The sequence below is a fragment of the Aythya fuligula genome, chromosome 5 (genome assembly GCF_009819795.1).
Source record: "Aythya fuligula isolate bAytFul2 chromosome 5, bAytFul2.pri, whole genome shotgun sequence".
Lineage (NCBI taxonomy): Eukaryota > Metazoa > Chordata > Aves > Anseriformes > Anatidae > Aythya > Aythya fuligula.
Window position 1 is genome coordinate 50657215 of NC_045563.1, and position 21401 is coordinate 50678615.

The window sequence follows — 21401 nt, forward strand, 5'->3', positions numbered from 1 at the left end:
GAGATGTTAAAAATGCTTAGAAACTATGCACGTTGATAATACATGTAATGCTTCTAGATAAAGGAACAAACAGCTCAATCTTGCAAAGCATTTCTAGTAATTCCAGTAATTTTTTTTTTTTTTTTTTTTTTTTTTTTTTTTTTTTTAATATTCACTGAAATCAGAATGCATTGGAGAAGATAAAACAATGAAAGGCCAGAAGTTTCAAAGGATGTCAAAACTATCGTGAGTTCTAACAAATAACTCTTAAAAATTTAGAAAGAATATTAAACTTTAGGATAATCTCTGATTTAGCTAATCTCCAACTACTAAAGTAGGAATGGATGTGAATGTCTTACATCTTTATCTGAAACATTAGAACTCTATGTTATTGGATTTTAATACTACATACACTCACAAATAAACTTTGGGTCCACTTCACCAAGGAAAAAGAAAAGTTTTGTTTTTATCTAAAATCAAAAAAGATTTTTATGTTCACGTTAAACAGTAGTGGAAGCAAATTTGAGAGTACACACAAACAAAAAATAGGTATAGAATGACTAGGTTTATTCTATAAAATGTGGGATTTATTTTCTTTTCTATAGTTCTGTTTTTCCAATATTTAGTGAAACACGTGCTTAAACACAAAATGAAATGAGGTAAATTTAAATTAATAACACTAAAAACAGCTTTTGGAAGGGAAAAGGATTTAAAAAAAAAAAAAAAAAAAAAAAAAACCACAGTATAGAGAGACCAGATTATTGAAGCAAGAGAGAGAGATTCAAGCTTGACTCTTTTTAATTAGTTTCTTTCTAATTCAGCTCAATCTACTTGGATTCTTTTCAAAGTTGAAACTAAAGATGCATCTTGTTACACACTTGCTTATAAATAAGCATCTGTGTTGTCCTCTGATGTGCAGTGCTATTAAAGTTCTGGTTTAACTTTCTTTTATAAGATATGATTACTGATAGGTTAATTTCTGGATGCCTAATAATTTTGAAAGCATCTAAAATACAGAGTTGTGAAATGTCTTTTTATTTCCTCTAAAAATTCTGCAACTGGGAATTTAAAAATACTAATAACTTTAGAAAACTGTCTGTCCTGAATAGTAACTTATACATCAGTACTCTGTCAGGACAATATGGCCAATTTAAATTCCTTACGTAACATAAGATTTATACCATCAGTGTGCATTAAAAGTAAAATTATAACTATTAAGTGCCAAAAATGTGATTTACAGATGAAAAAAGACATGCAAAATTAAAGGTGATTTTTTTTTTTTTTTTGACATTATTCTTAGATGCCTAATACTTTCTGTTACTTGTATTTTTTTGGTTGGTTGGTTGTGTTTCTAAGCAGAACAATTTAAAGGTGCTGCTGAAATACATTGTCTTTTTTTCTTGGAAGATCTAGAAATCCTGAAGGAAAATAAAAGAAAGGAATTATTTAGCCTTTTGAAGCACTATTAATTTTTCTGTGTAGTTGTTTCCCTTCCTCCTTTGATTTAGAGTTGCTGAGGTCACTACAAGCAGCTGGAAGAAAGTGCAGAAGCAGGCACTGGACAGACCGAGCCACTCCCGCTTGGCTGACTGAGCTCATGTCTGTAAATGAATGATTTTTCTTGATAAATTATATGATCTACTATTTTATGAGGAGTAATGTCAGAAGCACATTTTCCATGGAATGTCTAACCTGTTGTCATTATTATTTTAATCTTAAAAGCAAATGGTATTAGTCCTCTTCAAATCACTCACATTAATCTCCCACATTTAACTTTTTATTTTTTAAAAAAAATCAAATATAGTAGTTCTAAAGCAAAATCGTGTTAAACAGTTGACTAGTAATATTAACTATGATATTATTTATTGCTTTATTTCTGAAAAGGTGAAAGTCACTACTAAAGATACTTTTTCCTCTTCTAGGACCAGACAAAAAGCATTGGACTAACTTGTTACTTGTCAGCTTATTGTCTTATGGCTTGCATCCCTACATTTGGGAGCCATTGGAATTTAAATTCACACTGATATCTAATGGTGGCAAGAGGCATCTTTTGCTTCAGATTTTCCTCTGTGGATATTAACTATTAACTAATGTCTCTAAACATTAAGCACTTTTGCAATGAATTAGAAAAATGCATACATGCCTATGCTAACAGGATAAAATCATTGTTTAAATAGTTGTAGGAGGCTAAAGAAAGAGATTGCAGTCTTCTCCTTGTAGAAATGAAGTTGTAAGCAGCAGATAACTTTGTTTTGGCAAGAAGAGCCTCAGAGGGTGTTTCCCCACATCTTCCTTTAAAAATAAGCATACAGTAGCACTGTATAGTGGACATTAAAGTAGATGGAAATAACAAGTAAACAAGCATCTCCGAAAGCCACTTGAAATAAATTCTAAATGTAGGTAACATATGATACTCAGTATACTCAATCTACATGTGATATCAAATGAATAGATAATTAGAAACTCATCTTTGAAATAATCTACTATGTGTTATTTCACTAATTGTAAGGTCACTGCTCTAGAAAATAACCAAGAAAAAAATGTTTTGGTCCCACGAGCCACAGCAAAATAACAGGCATTTTGATTTTCTTACTTCTAAAACATTAATTATAAGCAAAGCATTCAAATATTAGTGAAAGACAGACAGTAGGCACCTCCTTAGTCAGAATCAACAGATAGCATAAAGTGTAATCCTGCACCATCATTGCTATCATTTCCTTCGTATGCTTCAAAAATTTTATTTCCTCTCATTCAGCTATAGAAATTGTTCATCTTGTTTTCTACAGAAATTCAGAGAGCTAACCGCTTGGCTTTAGGAAGTGCTTAAAACTACAAGGTTTAATGGAAATGGAAATTATGACTGTACTTTAGTGTTATACTTGAAATACAGGAGCAAATTTCCTCAAAGCAAAAAAATCATATTTGCAATGAACAGTGCCTACAATTCTGTGCAAATAATAATTATTTTAATCCACCCCCGCTTTATGTATGCAAAAAAAATCCTTCAAAATGGTATAACTAGTATAAAATCAATGAGCGATAAAGCTAGATATTTTTTCATATCGCATCACATTTTCATATTGCATGTGTGAGAACACATTCACAGTCTTTATTGGGCAAGCACAATTCCTTGATGATCAACTAGAAGTTGAGAGGCTGCTTGACTCTTTAAAGACATAAGACATGCTCTTTCAAGACTCCACCCTTCAAGGCACTCTCACTTTGTAGGAATAAACCAAATTCAATGATGGCTGAATTTCAAAAGTCAAATATTTTGCTTATAATCATTATTACAAACAAAAACCACACAATTCTAATGGGAAATAATTCAATCATTATACAAAACTCCATTACAATTTCAGGACAAACCTTACCTGATCACCTGGCTGATATTTGTCCAATTGTTAATTAACTAAAATTGTCACTTCAACATGCATTCTGCACTAGAAACAAAATAATTAATTTTTCAAGATTTTTCTATCTTAATAGAAAGGTTAAAAAAAAAAAAAAAGGAGAAAGAAACAGGGAATGTACTTTAACACTATCCATGCTAATCAATAGTAAAGGTGAGGAAGGATGTCTCTGGCCAATATTACTTTGCTTGTTTTACGGGAATTTGATCTTATTACAGTGCATATTTTCCAAAGAGGAAAAAGAAATACATATATAAAAAATATGCTTATGACTACTAATGATAATGAAAACTTATGAAACCTAGGCCTTACTGCAGCCAGTATATATAAAAACAAACAAACAAAGCAAAAAAATTGAGCTGAATTCTGATCTATAACAAAGTGAATGTATACTGGTACAATCAATCACTTAATGAGAATTAATGAACTTTTACATAATGATTTTTTTCCACAGATATAAGATATATTTAAATTGAGTAACTGACTGAAATAAGTTCTGCTGTAGGTGGTGTAAAACAAGATCAGCCTCAATCAGTGAAGTCACTATTGTATTTCTGAAGTTGGTACGAAGAATAGAATACATTTGCTATTATCATTCCTCATTTATTGTTTTGATATCATTTACATGCAGAGCTGAGATGCTGGAAGATATTCCAGAGATTTCACAACCCTCCTTGTATTATTATTATTACTGTATTATTATTTAATTACCTTTGCTGAAAGTTCCATATGAGTACTATGGCCAGTACATAGTAAAAGTCTCTACAGTGAGATGAAAATGTCTATGCCCTTATAATTTTAATTTATCATTTACTGTCAAAATACATTATATATTTAAGTTCAGCCATATTATTTTCCATCTTGTAAATAGCTTTCAAAGTCTTGAGAGGATTCTGAAAAAGTCCTTCACAGCTCTGCAAGTCTGCAAGCAATGTAGTGCAATTGTATGTGGCAAAAACAAAACCAAAAATACAACCCACAAATTATTCACAAGGAAAGATCAATAAAGTTTTGTGTTACTGAAGACTGCCCTTTATCCTCCAAAGCAAGAAGGTAGAAAACAGGTCATTTAACTTGGTCTCCTTCTTTGACAAATGACTTCCTTGTGGTGTCTCATTCACAAATAACTTAAGATTTACATTTAATTTGGCCATATAGCTTTCTCTGTTTCTCCTTTCCAAATGTAACTCTTATTCCAACCTTATTGGCTAAAGTCACATGTAGTCTCTTCATCTCCATTTATTCTTGTGCTGAAATTGTCTTCAAGTTCAAATAGCTCATTTCATCTCTGATGTTACCCTCTGAGACATTCTTAGCAACCACACATTTTCCCACTGAGGTTTTGTTTTATTAGGTTAAATATCATGTTCTTCTGGACCACAAAATAAGCTCTCTGTTCTCCTGGTCATTGTAGTTGCTCTTGTCTTTACCTGCTCTGAATTTAGCAGTCATGGATACTTGCCCTGGTTGCGTTCTTATTAGTGATTTGTACAGTGGTATTAGTACTTCTCTACCAGTTCTGAAACATATCTGATGTTTTTCTATAGCCGTTTCACATTGATTGGTTACAGCCTTTTCTAAGTGCATTTACCAGTGCCGGTAAGCACTTTGTGGAACAGTCTAAGCTGACTATGATTAAAAAGTGCTGCCTCTGAAACTTGTGCTTGAACAAGTATTAACATGTGCTTGAACAGCTTACATAATATATGAAACCATCAGGCTTCTTTTCAGTAGAACAATAATATGCCTAAATCAAGTTCTTTAATTATTATTGTATGAGAAAAGCACTGAATGCTCAGCAAATTTGATGCATCCTGTAGCATTTAGATCCAGACAAAACAGAGTAGATTCACTTCATAATTAAAATATATATATATTTTATGATACCAGTTTTGTCAGTACTGTTTCAATAATGAGCTGTTATCTTTAAAAGCTTGTGATTTTCAGTGTCTCACGTATTATGTACATCAAAAGATTTTTTTTTTTTTTTTTGTCACTTAAAAATCTATTTAGTATTTTTCGTTAATGTCCCATTGTGTGTGATCTCATTAGGGCTCTCAAGGTATGCTGGCAGGAGAAGCAGACTCCGCAGAGCATAACAGCTCGGCTGAGGACTCAGCATCCACAGTGTCAATCCACATTACAAATGGGGTTTACTAAAGACTGACTCTAGCCTTATCCCAGGGATTAAGTAGCCATTAGCAGCTGGAGTTACTTTCCTCCTGGAAACATCCTTTGATTGAGTTTTCTGAAATTGGGACTAAAAGACTGGAAACTGAAATGACAGGGTAGACACATCCTTAAGCTAAGTCTGTACAGGAGATCTCCATATAACAAAGGCACTATCTACTTTTAGTAAGAGAGTTTAGTAAGATACAAAGCAATGTCCAGATTGCATTGCAAAACAAAGTGATGAATATGTTGCCATAGAAGAAATGTAAGATAAAAGAGCTTGACCTGGCAGCCATCTCTTCCCTCTACAAACACATAATTATCAGTTGTCTTCTGTATAAACTGATATATATACATATCTCAAAAGCCAAGGAACATGCACAGCTCATTCACAATACGTTTGAGGCCAGAATCTCAGCTGGAATTTTGCCTACACCCTTGAGGCAAATGAAATTGTGACAGCTAAGGAGTTGGTGCTAATATCTTAGTCAATCACACCTGCAATGGCTCAGGACTTAGATACCAAAGCCCAAATCCTTCCTGAGCAGGAATGCCATGCAATGTCAAGCATGCTGTTGGTTTTTAGTGATATAAATCCTTTGATTTCCCATAAGAATTGTTCCCACCTTATCTGTAGTTTCAAAACACAATATATTAGGATAGCTCAGGAAGAAGAACAGATACTCCACAAGAGCGTGACATGCTGAAATATATATGCTACTCTTGGGACAGCTTTAATATTGTGCTGCCATAGGGGTTAATGAACAAACAAGAATGACTTCCATGAGCTACATAAGAAAACCTGCTGTTTCAACAGCAACAAAAGCCATGATAAAAGTTTGATGATGAATAGTGATTGGCTCCAATGACTATTAGTTAAAACATTTGCCATATGTACTGCAGAAACACTCACATGGCCTTCTTTGAATTGATTAAAAATACCACTTACTCAAACTGCTAAGGATCTATAGCCTTTTGCCTTACATTTGCACAAGAAAAAAGACTTTCCTAGGAAGCAATAAAGCAGACAAACCTGAAAATAGACTTTCCCTTAAAAAGCATTTACTTAATTTAAATCTGAAGTGAAAGAAAGGTTTGTTATCACTATGCCAGCATTTTGTTTCTGTGTAGCTATACAAACAGATTGTGCTGTTTAATTGTACCATACTTAATTTATTAAAGATAACAGAGAAACATGGGAGTTTTCAAACTTCTGCACAGAATAGTTCTGATATTAAAAAAGGCTGTCATAAATATGGTCTTATATATATTTGTGTGTATGTATATTCATATATGCACATGTACCCTTCATATTCACACTGTAGAGGAACTTACCATAGTCTTTTTTAACTTTATATCAGCTTTAAGTGACAATTGATACTGTGTAGTCACTGACTTACTCTCCATTTCACTTCACCTTCCAAACCTGTTTGTCTATCTGTAAAGCTGCATTGCAGGTAGACGCTGTCTGGCTATAACAACTTATAGAGCAGTTGAGGTCTATACTAGAATCTCTGTATTTCTGCCTATAAAACTCTGTATATGTATTTGTGGCCATGTTTTTTGAGAAAAAAAAAAAAATAAAGACTGTTACATCTACTGTAACAAACACAACATGACTGAGTAATGAAATGGCAGATTGTTACAGCCTCCTAGTTTTAACACCTATTAAAAAACAACCTCTGATGAACGCTAGAAAACACAGTGAAAAATATAAAGTAGTCTCCCAGAACTTCAATCCTGTGTACAGGGACACTGATCACTGTGGATTCAAGTAGCTGAAGATATTTTCAATAGTGTTGGCAAAACTAAAGTACTTAAAGCCACTGTGTTAATACAGAATGAGTTCCAAGACTTCTGATTACACTGAAAATTTCATGGTTGACATCTCTGATAACACTCAAGACTGACTGAAATATGCTAGCTATTCCAGGTTTTCGTGCAGGGCCTTTTTCTACTTTCCAATAGACAAGGAAGCTATGGGTAAGAACTTTTAGCCCAACTAAGTTAACAAACTCTTACTTGGAGCACAGGAAGCAGAGTAAGTTGACAGTTTTTTTTCAAAATGCAGCTCTCCATCACGTGTCCTCAGCAGTTGCCAATGTGAGGTACTTCCTTCTTTGCTACACTATACCACTGCCTCTAACTCTGCTACCACAGTGAAACTAGCATACATGGGAAGGGACCTGTTCATTCATCTGAAAGCTGATTAAAACAAACATAAAAAAAAAAAAAAAAAAAAAGTACTGATGTCAGTTCTCAAAAGTATTAGACTGAGCTAATTTTATTTTACACACACACCCCCTACCCCCCCCCCAAATATATAAAAAATTATATATATAAATATATATAAATAACATATATAAAATATATATGAAAATTATGAAGTATTCACTATATAAGGTTTGGAATTAACTAGGTCACTCTTACTCCCTATTTACCTCAGCATAACACATTCAGTTAGGAAGTAGTTGATTACAAATAGAAAATCCTGAACCAATAAAACACCATGCCTTCATTCTAAATACACATACTACCTTTCCAAATTTCACAATCACCTGTTTTCTATTGATTTCTGCAGTCCTTGAATGTGTATTTTCTTAAGCAATTTGCAAACGTACATTAAATCTGGTACATCAAACCCTATTAATCTAAGTTGTCACATTGGGTGTAGAATATGTGAAATCTATCAAAAAAATGTGAAAGAAAATAAAAAGATTTTGTCAAAGATGCCAAAAATTAAATACAAGTCTAGTCCTTATACAGTGAATTCTCTGCATTCATACAATGGAGCCTCTGGGCTTTACAGAAAACATTCATGACAAACAATAAGACTGATCACTCACATAAGTGTTTGGAAAGACTGAACTACCTGCTTGATCTGATCTTTATAGTTTAATCATTTACCAATTCTGATCACACTCTCCATTCTGATTTAAGTTAACAGGGGAACTCACACCACCTTCTACGAGAACAGGATGGGAACCAGCTTAAAGCTTCGGCTTTGCTGACTGAAGGACAGCTGGTCAGTAAGATGAAGTTAGTTGATCCATTTTATATTTCACCAAGATGTATTCTCCATTCCTCCCAGCTCTGAATCTGGGCTGGAGGACAGGTGGTGATTTCAGAGGCTTTGGGTTTAGTCACAGCAGCATTCTGGAGCCATGGTTATGTTCTTTGATATTTTACACTACTTTAGATTAGAAAAAAAAAATAAACAGTGTCTGTTACATGGAAGTATTAAGTGTTGTGAGATGTTTGGTTACTATGATGGTTAACACCAGGGAGATAGATAATTTGATCTCAGGGAGCAGGCTGTAGAGTTATTTGTGTTACAGGGTGAAGTCAGTACTCTGGAGAATGGCATCTGCTGAAGCTCTTTAAAGGCAGATAAAGAAGGAGCAATGCATAATGTATTTTAAGAGATCCTTACATGTTAAACAGTGGTAATATATTATTCTGAGACGGAGTTTTGAATTTATAAATTCTTTGGATTTATATATGTTTTAAAGCCTTTTGATTCTACTTTTTATAATTAGACCATTGCAGCCTAAATATGCATAATAGAAAGTGGCAGAACATGCTAGCACACCTTTGGGAACATGACTGTGCATGACTGTTGCAACTTTATTTAGTCTCAGAAAATTAATGCTAACATTGATAAGCAACACTTACCACAAATTCAGGTCAGATAGTGCTTCTTTACCTCGTCTAGAGAGTAGAAATCATTTCAAAGACTTACGTCTCCCTCTGTGCTGTGCTCAGAATCTTGAATTTCAGCACCCAAGATACTCAGTTGCTAACAGTGTTTCCCCAGTGGAACATCAAATTAAGCTTCATTTTAATGCTACCTTACATGTGTACATGAGGTTGTGGTGAGAAATGAGTATAGTTTCATGTGACACCTTGAAAACTATTTTTTTTTTCTTGACAACAAGATTGGTGGCTATTTTAACTTGTCTTCCTTTAGAACTCTGATGGAAAAAATATATAAATCTCTTATTTGTTTTCAGCTCTATAAGAAGCAGAACACATCTTTCATGATAAATAATTTTTGAATCACAAATGGATTTGACTGGGTAAGCTCCAGAGACTTGTAGCAAGATACAGAGCATTTCACTCCTATGACATTGGTTTGAAATTAGCCCAGGTGAACAGAGAGCAAGAGTCATTTTCATCTAATGTCTGTTCAGCAGCCTACACAAAATGAGTTACCGGGGTTTAATTCATGCAGCTCCTTGGGCTCAAACAGCCACTTTGTAGAAACCAACATTAATGAGAAGTCAGCCTGAATTATGAATATGCACAGACAAACTAGTAGTAGTATGCAAAGTGATGCACATGGGGAAGGAACTGCTCTAACTAAATACACAGAAATGGACTCCAAATGACCACCAGCTATTCAGGAGTAAAATCTTGATGTCAGGGAGGGTAGTTCTTTGATATAATCAACTTGAAGTATGCAGCACAACAGTGATCTAAAAGGCAAACAGATGTTCAATAGTTGCTAAAAAGTACACAGAGAAAACTGGGAGCATTGTTGTTCTTCTGAATGAATCCAAAATGAAATCCTCACCTGGAGGTATTATTTCATTTTCTCATTGCCCCATTTTAAGAATACTGGAGACCTAGAAAAGTTCACAGTAAAGACAAGGGAACAATGATGGTGGTGGTGACTGAGAATGAAGAAAGATGAACTAGACAATTCTTCGACTTGGAGGAGTCAATGAAGATGCATGAAAAACTAGTGAACTTATGAATGGCTTGAAGAGGAAGAACTGTCATGGTTATCTATTTTTTTTTCCCACATAGCAGAAGAACTAAGAGGCATTAAATGAAATTATTAGGCAGCAGGTATAAAATAAACAGATGTACTTTTTCACACTATATGTAATCAAATTATGGAAAATATTGCCACAGGATGTTACAAAACACAAATGTGTTTAGAAAGTGGTTAGATAGGTTCATGGAAGTAAAGGCCCATCAATGATTATTAGCAATGCAGCTGCAGCTTCTGGTGCTGCCCAGACTGCTGATACAAGGAGCTTCGAATACTAGCTTAAAGGAAGCATTTATCTGTGCTACCATTATATTTCCATTCTCCAAAAATATTTTTCTCCATAGGCTACTAGGTTGAATAGTATATCCATTTCTACAATTTTTTAAGAAGTCCTACTTGCCTTTTTTTTTTTTTTTTTTTTTTTTTTTTTTTTTTTTAAGTATGGCAAGTGTATTTATAAAGTACCCAACACGTGACCAAAATGAACACAGGAAGCAAATTATTCTCCAAAAGCAAAATACCTCCTAGAGGTTTTTGTTTGTTTGTTTTAGGGTGTTTAATGTAACTGCTTTTTTTTTTTTTTTTTATCATTAACTCAAATACACCATTATAATTGGCTCTTAATACGTATAGTGAGAAATATTTGGTGGATATATTGGAGTGAATTTATTTGAATTTATAATTCAGGGCAGAAATATGTTTATTACTTAAGGGAAAAAAAGAAAATAATGTTCAGGATGTTTGCACTTTATGCAAATATATATATATATATATATATATATATATATATATATATATTTGCTTCAAATTCAACATCCTGAATATTCATCATGCCTGAAGGGCTCATCTCAAATTATCTTCTGTAGCATCCAGTTTGCTCTAATTTGGAGATGGATGAGAAATTCTATTCACACTGAGATTGTCCTCTTTATGGCATATGTAGGAATTGCTTATTATGACTTCTTTTTCTTATGTGTTTTCAAAATGAGAGTTGTTTCCTATGTTTATTATAGAGGAAGTTCATATTTTCTAACTATGTGGAAGCAGGTATGTATATAAACATTATGTATTCCTATTGTACTTACTTCTCTTGTATTTTTTAGTTTATCTGAATAGAACAAAGAAACAAACAAACAAAAACAATTCAAATTGTTGTTGTGCTCTTGAATTTAAGTCTCTCATATACAAGCATCCTGCATTTTCTTCTTTTAAATTAATAGGTTGTGTTTTCGGTTAGTTTTCAAGCATCTAACATAAAAGTGACAGTATTTTGCTAAGGAACAAGCAAACAGTGCACAAAATGGACATCATTATAAGAGTTGCAAATGGATCAAGGCAATAGTTGAAGAAGCAAGCAGGACTGCTTCTGTAATTCAACCAATATGCTGGAACAAGCCTGGGATGCTTCAGCATGAAAGCCACAGAAATTCATATACATCATCAACACTACTGCTCAAAATCTCAACACATATACACTGATAACTTATATTCAACTAGGTTCAGGATGAATATGTAACTTTTTATATGCACAAATACCAAAGGAAAAGAAGGAAAAAATACTATAGTTTTACATGATGGGATTCATAAGAGCAATATAACTTGCCATTACTGTAATCTAATTTGAATGTCTGGATCACTACTGAACATGCTAGACTGAAGTTTTTTTGTGTTGTTTGTTTTTCTGTTATTTCTTTCTATTTCATTGGAAGTACTGTTACACATAATGACAAATGATATTTGGATCTGATTTTTAAACTCATCAGATACTGGCAGCTGTTCATCAAGACTGTCAAAATATATAGCTTATATTTAACACATTCATGGTTAAATTCTAACACTGAGTATTTACATCTCCTAGTCATCAAAGCATGAGGAACCGGAACCTTAGCCATATTTATGAAAGCTTCGAAAAAGTAGATCATTACCAAACTGGAGGCTCTTTCCATAACAGTTGTAAGACTAACTTAACTAATTGATAAAAAACACATTTAGGCTCTTGCTGAAATCTCTTCTACAGAGAAGTACTAAAGTCCTAGATCAAGACGAGGTAAAAACTTTATGTTGACCCTGAACAAATACCAATCCATTGGAGAATAAGTGACAGCAATCTTCCCTCTAAATCATGCACACAGTTTCAATTAGCTTCTCAAATAGCTACTGAGATGAAATTGTTTTAGACAACGATAAATTACACTTGGAAATTTTGCACAATCATCGAGCAAAAAGATTCAGTCAGTTTGACTATCATGTGAAGCTTTGCTTTCATAGAAATGCTGTTTTAGATTCCAGTCACCAGAGGCTGCAGGTCTTAGAAAAGAGAATGCAGATATTAATGATGTGAAGATGATGGATAACCCAAGCCAGCAGACAGCGACCACTGAAACATGCAGACTGGACAAGAAAAGAGTCAAAACCGGTTATGTGCCCATGCAGAAAGTTCATGGTTTGGTAAACCTTAATTTGCATAGAGCTGCTCATTCTAAACCTAGCCTTGGATTCTCAATGTGTAAATCATTTATGGAAAGGGGTTAGTCTTTTCTCTCTATACACACACACACACACACACATATATATATATATATGCACACACACATATATTTTTACTAGAGAATATGCTGCAATCACTAATTCCTCCTGTGTGGACATGCTATCTCCAGCACATACATACACAGGTATTTGGCAATAAATTCCTTGCTTTAATTATTTGCATCCATTATAATATATTTTTTTTTTACCTTTCATAGAATAAAATTTTTCTGGGTCTTGCATTATATTTCTCTCAGACTAAGATAATAATTCACATAACATACCTTCTTTTCTCCATTCTTTTTCCACAACAGTTTCTTAGTTCCAATATATTTTTATGTAACCAGTCTTCAAGATTCTGATTGCTCCTTAAATATTTTTCACTAGATGCCTCATGCCATCCACTTATACCAAGTCATTCTTATTCTACTGAAATTTCCATAAGTTCTTTAGACTCATGACTACAAAGAATTCCTAAGACCTATGAAGACAAAATCTTACCTCACAGAGCTTAAGAAATGACAAAAAGCAATATGAAATAGGTAAAAACGTCAGCTTCCCTCAACATATCACTACATGGTAGGGCATAACAAGCAGCTGTGGTTTTGGGATCCATTTCTGAAAGTGAACACGCAGCCCAACATCTGCACATTTAACCACAGAACAGAGAAACAGCTTGCATCAGTATTCACATCTTTCTGTATTTTCATATTTTTTTTCTGCCTTTGGTTAATTACGTTCCCCCTTGGATGTCTGACTAAAGCAAGGTAATCTCTACTTTGCAAAGATTAACCCCATTAATACCAATTAATGCATAACAATAAAGGCTTCTAATGTTTTACAGCAGCAGAATAGGGAGGATGATGCAGAGGATTAGAGGGGTCACCTGTATCTTTAGTTTATGACATCTCATTAAATAATTTATAACAACCATTGAACATTTTATACTGAAGAAGATGTAAATGTTTAAGCAGTAGGATCCATTAATTGCAGTGGAAAGGAGACATTTCTCTCATATTGTTTAATACAGACTGAAAGAGGAAAAAAGCAAGTGGTACAGAGGTCCTAAGGGAAGCAAATGCTCAGAGACATACCTCCAGAACATGGAGTAGCCGGTCACTCTCCCACTACCACGAGGGACAATTATGAGTTATAGCTCATGTTTATAGTGAAAGAAAGTAAGTCAGGACCATATTCAGGCAACTGCCACATCACGTGGGACAGAAACAGCATTCGGACATTGTTTTAAGTGTTCAACGTACACCAGCATCATTTTTTGCTAATCACACTCACGTTTGTGCCATACCAGCTCTCTGTTGGACCCATTTGTAATAAAGATGCTTATAATGCAGCTACTCTTCTGAGGAAGAGCATACACCACACTGGTATAACTTTGTAGGCAACATACATTTTCCTAGAACACTTTTAATCAAAGGAATTCATACAGAAATCAGCCTTTGCTTCTTCATTTACAGAAAAAGATCCCTCTCTCCCCTACTTTAAAAAAAAAAAAAAAAAAAAAAAAAGTAAACTAAAAAAGGTAAAAAAAACACTTTTTTTTTTTTAAAAAAAAAAAAAGAACATCAGGAAACTTTTCATCTTCTATAGCAATTTTTATCAACAGATCTCAAAAAGCCATCAGGAAACAAAAGCAAATCTACTGTCCCCACTTAAAGCATCCCAAGGTCAATGGTGAAATTCTATTTTCTTTGTGATTACTGATACTGATTATACTGTCTCAATTTCTTTTCATTTAACTCTAGTGATCCCAAAGAAAATCTGACCAATGTCAATGAAGTAATTTATTTTTTTTCAGAATATTTTTAAAATTATAGTTCTATTTTACATTTAATTTGTATTTTTAAATACATGGAGGATTTTATTTTCATTTGAAAACAATTACATTCTTCCTAGCTCTCAAATCAATTCTTTCAAACTTTTAGTTAATTGAGAATAGGGTCTACCTGAGCTAGGAATCTCTACAAAAATACTGACTGCCCTTGTCCCAAGGCCTTTACAAGAGACATCAGAAAAATAGAAGAGGCAAAAAGCTGAATATTCATTATTCTACGTTTACAGAATGAACTTATGAAAATAAGAAATTCAAATATATTTTTTAAAACAGTGCCATAAATTGGATTCATAAATGTACCCATATTTAATTTTAATTTATCTTGAGCATACCCACACTTATATTCCCCCTCCTCTTTTTAAGGGGTTTACTCCTTGGATTATTTTCATAAGAAAATAATCTCATTGGATATATTAACATTATATATATATATTTTTTTTTAAATGAACAACCATTGAATTACTAGTCTTTTTTTAAAACAACTTTCGAGTACAGAAGTCAAAAACGTATAAATGAATGAATGCATATTGAAAACCTTAAGAAATATACTTCATATGTTTCTTAATATAAAATATTCTTGTGGGGACATAGACTGTAAGAGTATTTTTTTTTCTACTGTACAAAATGTTACTTTTAAAAAGCAAGAAATAAAATAGGTCCTTGCATATTTGATAAAAGCCAATTAATCTCTAGTCAAGTGCTCTGTTACACTCCTCTACATCTGCCACCCTCATATTCTCCTGGTATATTATTCTTCTTCCAAATATCTGAGAATATATCAGGCATAAAAGCTTCTGCTTGGGGGAGTTTATGTAAGAGGGTGCTAGTATCAGGAACACCTATAGTTAGTGCATTTTAATAGCTATGTTAATTATACTGAACTACGTATATAAATATAGCTGACTATATAAAGGATTTCAAACCTGGCTGAGGGCTAGAGACGATCTTTTTTTTTTTTTTTTTTTTTTTTCTTTCTTCCCAGAAGTAGTTGAACAAATTTAGAAGCAGATAATGGTATCACCCTGTGAAAAAAGTCACCACAACCCTAATTCACGTTACTTACCAACAGTTTTTGTGTTGGTGAGCAAAATGACAGAAAATCTAGAAAGAGGAGTTCTAAAGGAGTCCTCTTTCCCTTTCCCACCCCACTTCACTTTGTTGAGCTGCTGCTGCCAACACAGGTGCACTGACTCAGCGTTCCTGTGGCTCCCACACATCCTCCCTGCCAGTTGCCAGGTAACAGGAAGGGGTTTGTCAGCCAGTCCCAAACTGACTCAATGGCTTGGGCAAGAACTTCTGCAATTTGTTAAACAGCAAATACAGAAATCAAGATTTGTGAGCTGATAGCAAAATTGCAACTCAAGGATGTGTTGCTTTCTGTGGAAGCACTTTTTTTTTTTTCCAGTCAGAATAGAGCCGTGGTGTGTTTACAGTATATTCCACAGGGATATCAAACCAGAAAGTCATCTACAAAAATAATAAATAAATAATAAAAAAAAAAAGCATTATCTCCTACGTGAACATTATGTACCCTCTCAGCATTTCAAGAGACCATTATGTACAATGTGCTATTCAATAGCTAATACGTCAAACATGCTTTAAAACTTCAAATATAGTAAGAAAACACGTTTGTGTATATGCTCATATTTCAAAGAATATCTCAAAGTACTGTGGAAATAGAGAAATAATGGATGTGTACATAGTCGTTTTACTTCTAGCAGACTCCAGAAACAACACTGTTTGAAAAAAGTAAAAGGGAAAACATGTACATGTGTTTAAGGATATGTCAGCCTCTCACAGTAAGTTTGCTCACAGCATATCTTTGCCATTATAACTGACATTACCTTTATGCCACAGACATAGATTATTAATCTCTTTACTACCCATTCTATAGTTACAGAAAAGGATATTTTTTACCCACTAAATGATCCAGCTGAAGATTATATACAGTTACACACATCCTGTTCATCATCATCTCCTTTTCCCTCAGAGCTACTTTCTTCAAAACTGATATCTGATTTTACCACTTCTACTCATCATTTTACTTTCTAACCCACAGCATAGAGACCCTTGCCTCTGTCCCAGCCTTCCACTTTTACTTCAGACATTTTCTTAAAAAGACACATTTTTCCGAAAGACTTATAGCCTGAGGTTACCCCCTTGCTCTCTCCCAGAGACATGTTAACAGATCTTATGACAGTTCAAATTAGACAGCTGCTGGCAATCACAAAATTTGTAAGAGGTGTGCTAAAATAGCCTAACTGAAGCCTATTCTTAAAACAAACTCTGGTCAAACAATTACTCTGTGGATGCATGTCCATGCCCCACAGACCAATTGTTTGACCAGAGTTTGTTTTAAGAATAGGCCTCAGTTAGCATGACTAAGGAATGAAAAATTCTGAGTGTGGCAAAAAAGGTGCCTACATGGCAAGGACAGAATATTCTTATCTCGAAGAGGAGGTTTCTAAGGGGAAAAACAACTGCCAGAAATGTGAGGAAGCTATGTCTGTATGTAACCGCAAGTAGGGGGAACATAAACTAAAATAACCTTTAGGCTTAGCCAATCAGTAAGTGACTAATAGGCATAATTATAACAATCTGTATAAATATGCGCTATCCGGACAATAAAGAGAACTAAAACTATGCTTTACCACTCATATGGAGTCAGCTGCATTCGTTCCCTCTGCCGCGGCCTAAGAGCCCTAGTCACTTAATCACCTCACAACATCATATCTCTTTACAAAAAAATCCCTTTGACTCCATTAGACTCTATTCTCTGATTGTTCATCAAGAAGACTAGCAGTGACAGTCTTTCCAGTTCCCAAACCTGGATTCAATACATGCCACAATAAGGAACCTGGCCAAAATAGAACATGGTGCTCCTCCTGAGTCCTCTGTAGTATTCATATTACATGAATAGCAATGATGCCAAACACTATATAATTGTTATGTAAGTCCTGTGCTTGGGATTACATTTGCATCCTAACAGTTGAAGATACTATAACTGGCAAAAATAACACTACTGCACTGCTGACACTAGCAAACATCTTCAAGTCCCAGAAATCTGGTCATCTGATCATACCAGATTTAGCAGAATCTAATATTGAACATATTGTGATTTTAAAATGTGCAATTTTATTGACTCTACCATCTAAATCCAGCTCATGTATCCTCCAATGTCTTTAAATTAAAACCAAGCACAGCCCTGTCCATGTACTATAAGTAAATAAAGGACCAAACAAAAACAAGAAAAGAGAGAGAGATGCAAAAAATGACCAAAGAGAGAGAGGGGGGAACAGGGGAACAACCCCCCCCACGCACACACACAGTAAAAAAAACACACCCTGTCATTTGAATTGTTTCTCTGTGCTTCAGATATGACCCTGAATAGCAAATTCTGGTCTGGGAATGATGTAATCTGTCCGGATGATTACAGTTGCCAAGGGGATCATGATGCAGAGTTCTCTTATCCTGGAGGTGTATAATTGCAGGTGCTCAGAAAAGACATGAATGTCTATCCAGCTTTCGATGATGTTCTATGATCTGCCTTATTATATCACAGAAAAAGAAAGAACAGAGCAAAATTAGAAATGAAAATTTACAATGCAGAAAATGGATGGTAATGTATCAAGCGTCACATGAGACATGGATTAGATCCTCAAGTAGCGAAGCTCCTGTGACATGCCCAACATTCTGAGAATCCAGATGCAGAACATGCGTCACCATCAAAACATCACAAAGGGAGCAACAGCATACAAGTTAGGAAGTTCTTGTATTCACTTCTCCATATGCAGATTAGGTCATCATCTGGTATTGCCTGGGTTCAGCATGGACAAACCACCAACCTCTGAACAAAACTTCAGCAGTCCCCAGGGCAAGGTTTTGCCTGAGTGGAATGTGAAGGGCTATGTAAATACGGAAAGTATTTTTTACTTATATGCCATGGATGCTTGAGTGTTTGTGACTCAGACCAACATAGGTGTTTCTAACTCCAGTGCAGAAACCTGCCAAAAGATTTACAGAAGCACTGTGCCAACATGGTGATTTCACTACACTTTTTTGGGGGGCTTCTTTTTAAATTTTTGCTTTTCTTGAAATAAAACTTATCCAAACACTATGTCACTGATTTCTGTTTCCAGAACATCCATAAGGTGTTGTGAATGAAAGTAAACCCCAGTCCAGGTACTTTCAAAACATAATTGATGAAACAGACACCTGATATTAAACTGTTTCTCATTTGGATCTAATGAAAAAGCCTGCATCTCTTCAACCAAAATCTCCATATCATTCTCTTTATCATATGCGTGGAATGAAAGTACTAATCTTTAAATTTAAGCCATACATCATGTGTCCATCATGTTCTGGACATGGAATCCACCATAATATATAACGTAAGGTAGCTAATGGGTAAATTTCACATAAAGTACTGTCAAAAGTCACTGTTAAGTAGTAACATAATTCTGAGATAACTGACATCATCTCAAAAGTGAATTTACTAAATCCCAAAAGAGTACTGTTTCTTTGCAAGGGAAAAAAAAAAAAAAAAGACAACAACAACAACAAAAAAAAAAAACTTACAAACTGATCAATCAAACCTTATATAGTCAACAAAAAGACTTCCAGCAACTTCCAGTACTCCACCACAGCTACAAGCCCAGATTAAAAATACTGCGTATTCAATCTTGTTTTCTGAAAACAGATGTATGAGAGCGATGACATCATGCTTTTCATGTTAAGAATAAAGTCTGAATACTATGTTCCTGTAAACTGAAGCCATTTGCTAGTTGAACTGTGCATAAAAAAAAAAAAAAAAAAAAAAAAAAAAAGAATTTGAATTAATAACTTCCTACAGGCAAGGCTTTGTAACGGTTCAGTGGGTTGTTCAAGCTGGATACCTGTTTTGAGCTCAGCGGAACTTACTTTAAATAATAGCAGATTTTGCTATCAAAAGTAAATATTCTGGGAGGACAAGTTCATGTTCTTTTTATTTATTTATTTATTTTTGTCTCCACAGAAACACTGTGACAAATTATATTCCATTGACAACAAAGAAATTAAACCAACCAAAACAAATTACAAAAAAAAGTAAGAAAAAGAACCATAACACTTAAAATTCCTGTTAGGCTTGGGACAACATGGGATGAATTTTGCATGAGGGCTAATGTTTTCCTTCATGACATATGAAAGCATTAGCACATCCCTCAGCATGATTCAGCTCTCTCATCAAGCCATTAAGTTATATAAATATTATATCTATTTAATTACTTTGCTAAGGATATTTGAAGGTATATATATACACACATACCTTTGAAGGTGTATATATATAGTCTCCAAAAAGCACATTTTTTAAAAGAACAAATAAATAAATAAGCTCAAATTGCCATTTCTCATTTACAGTGAAAATTTCGAGCTCGCTTAGCAGCAAAGACCTGCAGGTTTGCCCCAAGAGCTTTAGAAACTTAAGTGGAAAGCATTTTCCACTGCACGTGCTGTGTATGAGAGATAAGGATATTGTACTTTGTTTCACAGAAGATGTTTATGAATGCAGTTTCTCACAGACATCTACATGTTCACAATCAGATTCCTCCCAAAGAGGCTCAACTATCAACCTCAGATTAATTAAACATACAAGACAACAAACCTAATCTATGTGAGTGCTTTTCACGCTAGTGCTCTTCATTAAAAGTCTCTAACTGTGATCATTTTAGTTACACACAGGCAACTAAGAACAAGCATCCCCATTTTTGGGGAAAGTTAGCAAAGTCCAGTATTCTGAGAGGAAAATTTACACTGGGGAAAAAACAAAACAAAACAAAAAAAACTCACTTCATACTTTTTCATCATGATGCCATCAAACTTAAACAGGGAATTAAACCAAAAATGAGTATTTTGGGACCCACTAGTTCCAGTTTTAACAAGAAAAATACAAACCCATCTGCTCTGGAAATCTTGACTTTCATATGCCTTTTATTTCTCTCAGTGTTTATGCTGCTTGCTTCCCAGACATGAATTCATGCTTTCAGATCTTACCACCTTCTCTATGACCCCATCTTTCATCTTTGATATCCTAACTTTGTACTTCAGAAAATGGAGCTGGAAAATAGCATACCACTCATGAATTCAGAACATTCTTGAGCACTCTTTCCTACAATCTGCTTTTCAAATATCTAGTAACAGGCTACCCAAAATAATCATGTGAATGCAGCAGTCCTAGCAAGCCTTTGTTCCATTTGGTTGTTACTTCCCAATGGTATGTTGTTTTCCTATTTAATATACAATTATTTGTTCTCACGTATGTATCAGAAATTATGTTTTGCAGTGAACTGATGAGTGAAACTCAAACTGAGTGAACACTAATCATAGACAATTCAAGCCATATTAGTTCACGGAAACTAAAGTTGCACATGAGCAAAATATATATGTTTAAACAGCAAGACGGTGATTTGGTAGTGGGATGAAGAAAAAAATATTAAAAAAATCAATGACTGTAGGGAAACCAGATTTGATGTATGTGTTGTATGGAACCACACTCTCTTTCTCTTTTTCTTTGCAATCAAATCCATGAATTCCAAATCAGTAGGGAATATCTTAAAATGAACAAATTGAAGTATTGGAAACCAAGCTGTAATCTATTTTCTGCAGACTGGAAATTTTAATTCTTGAAAATCCTCCCCAACCT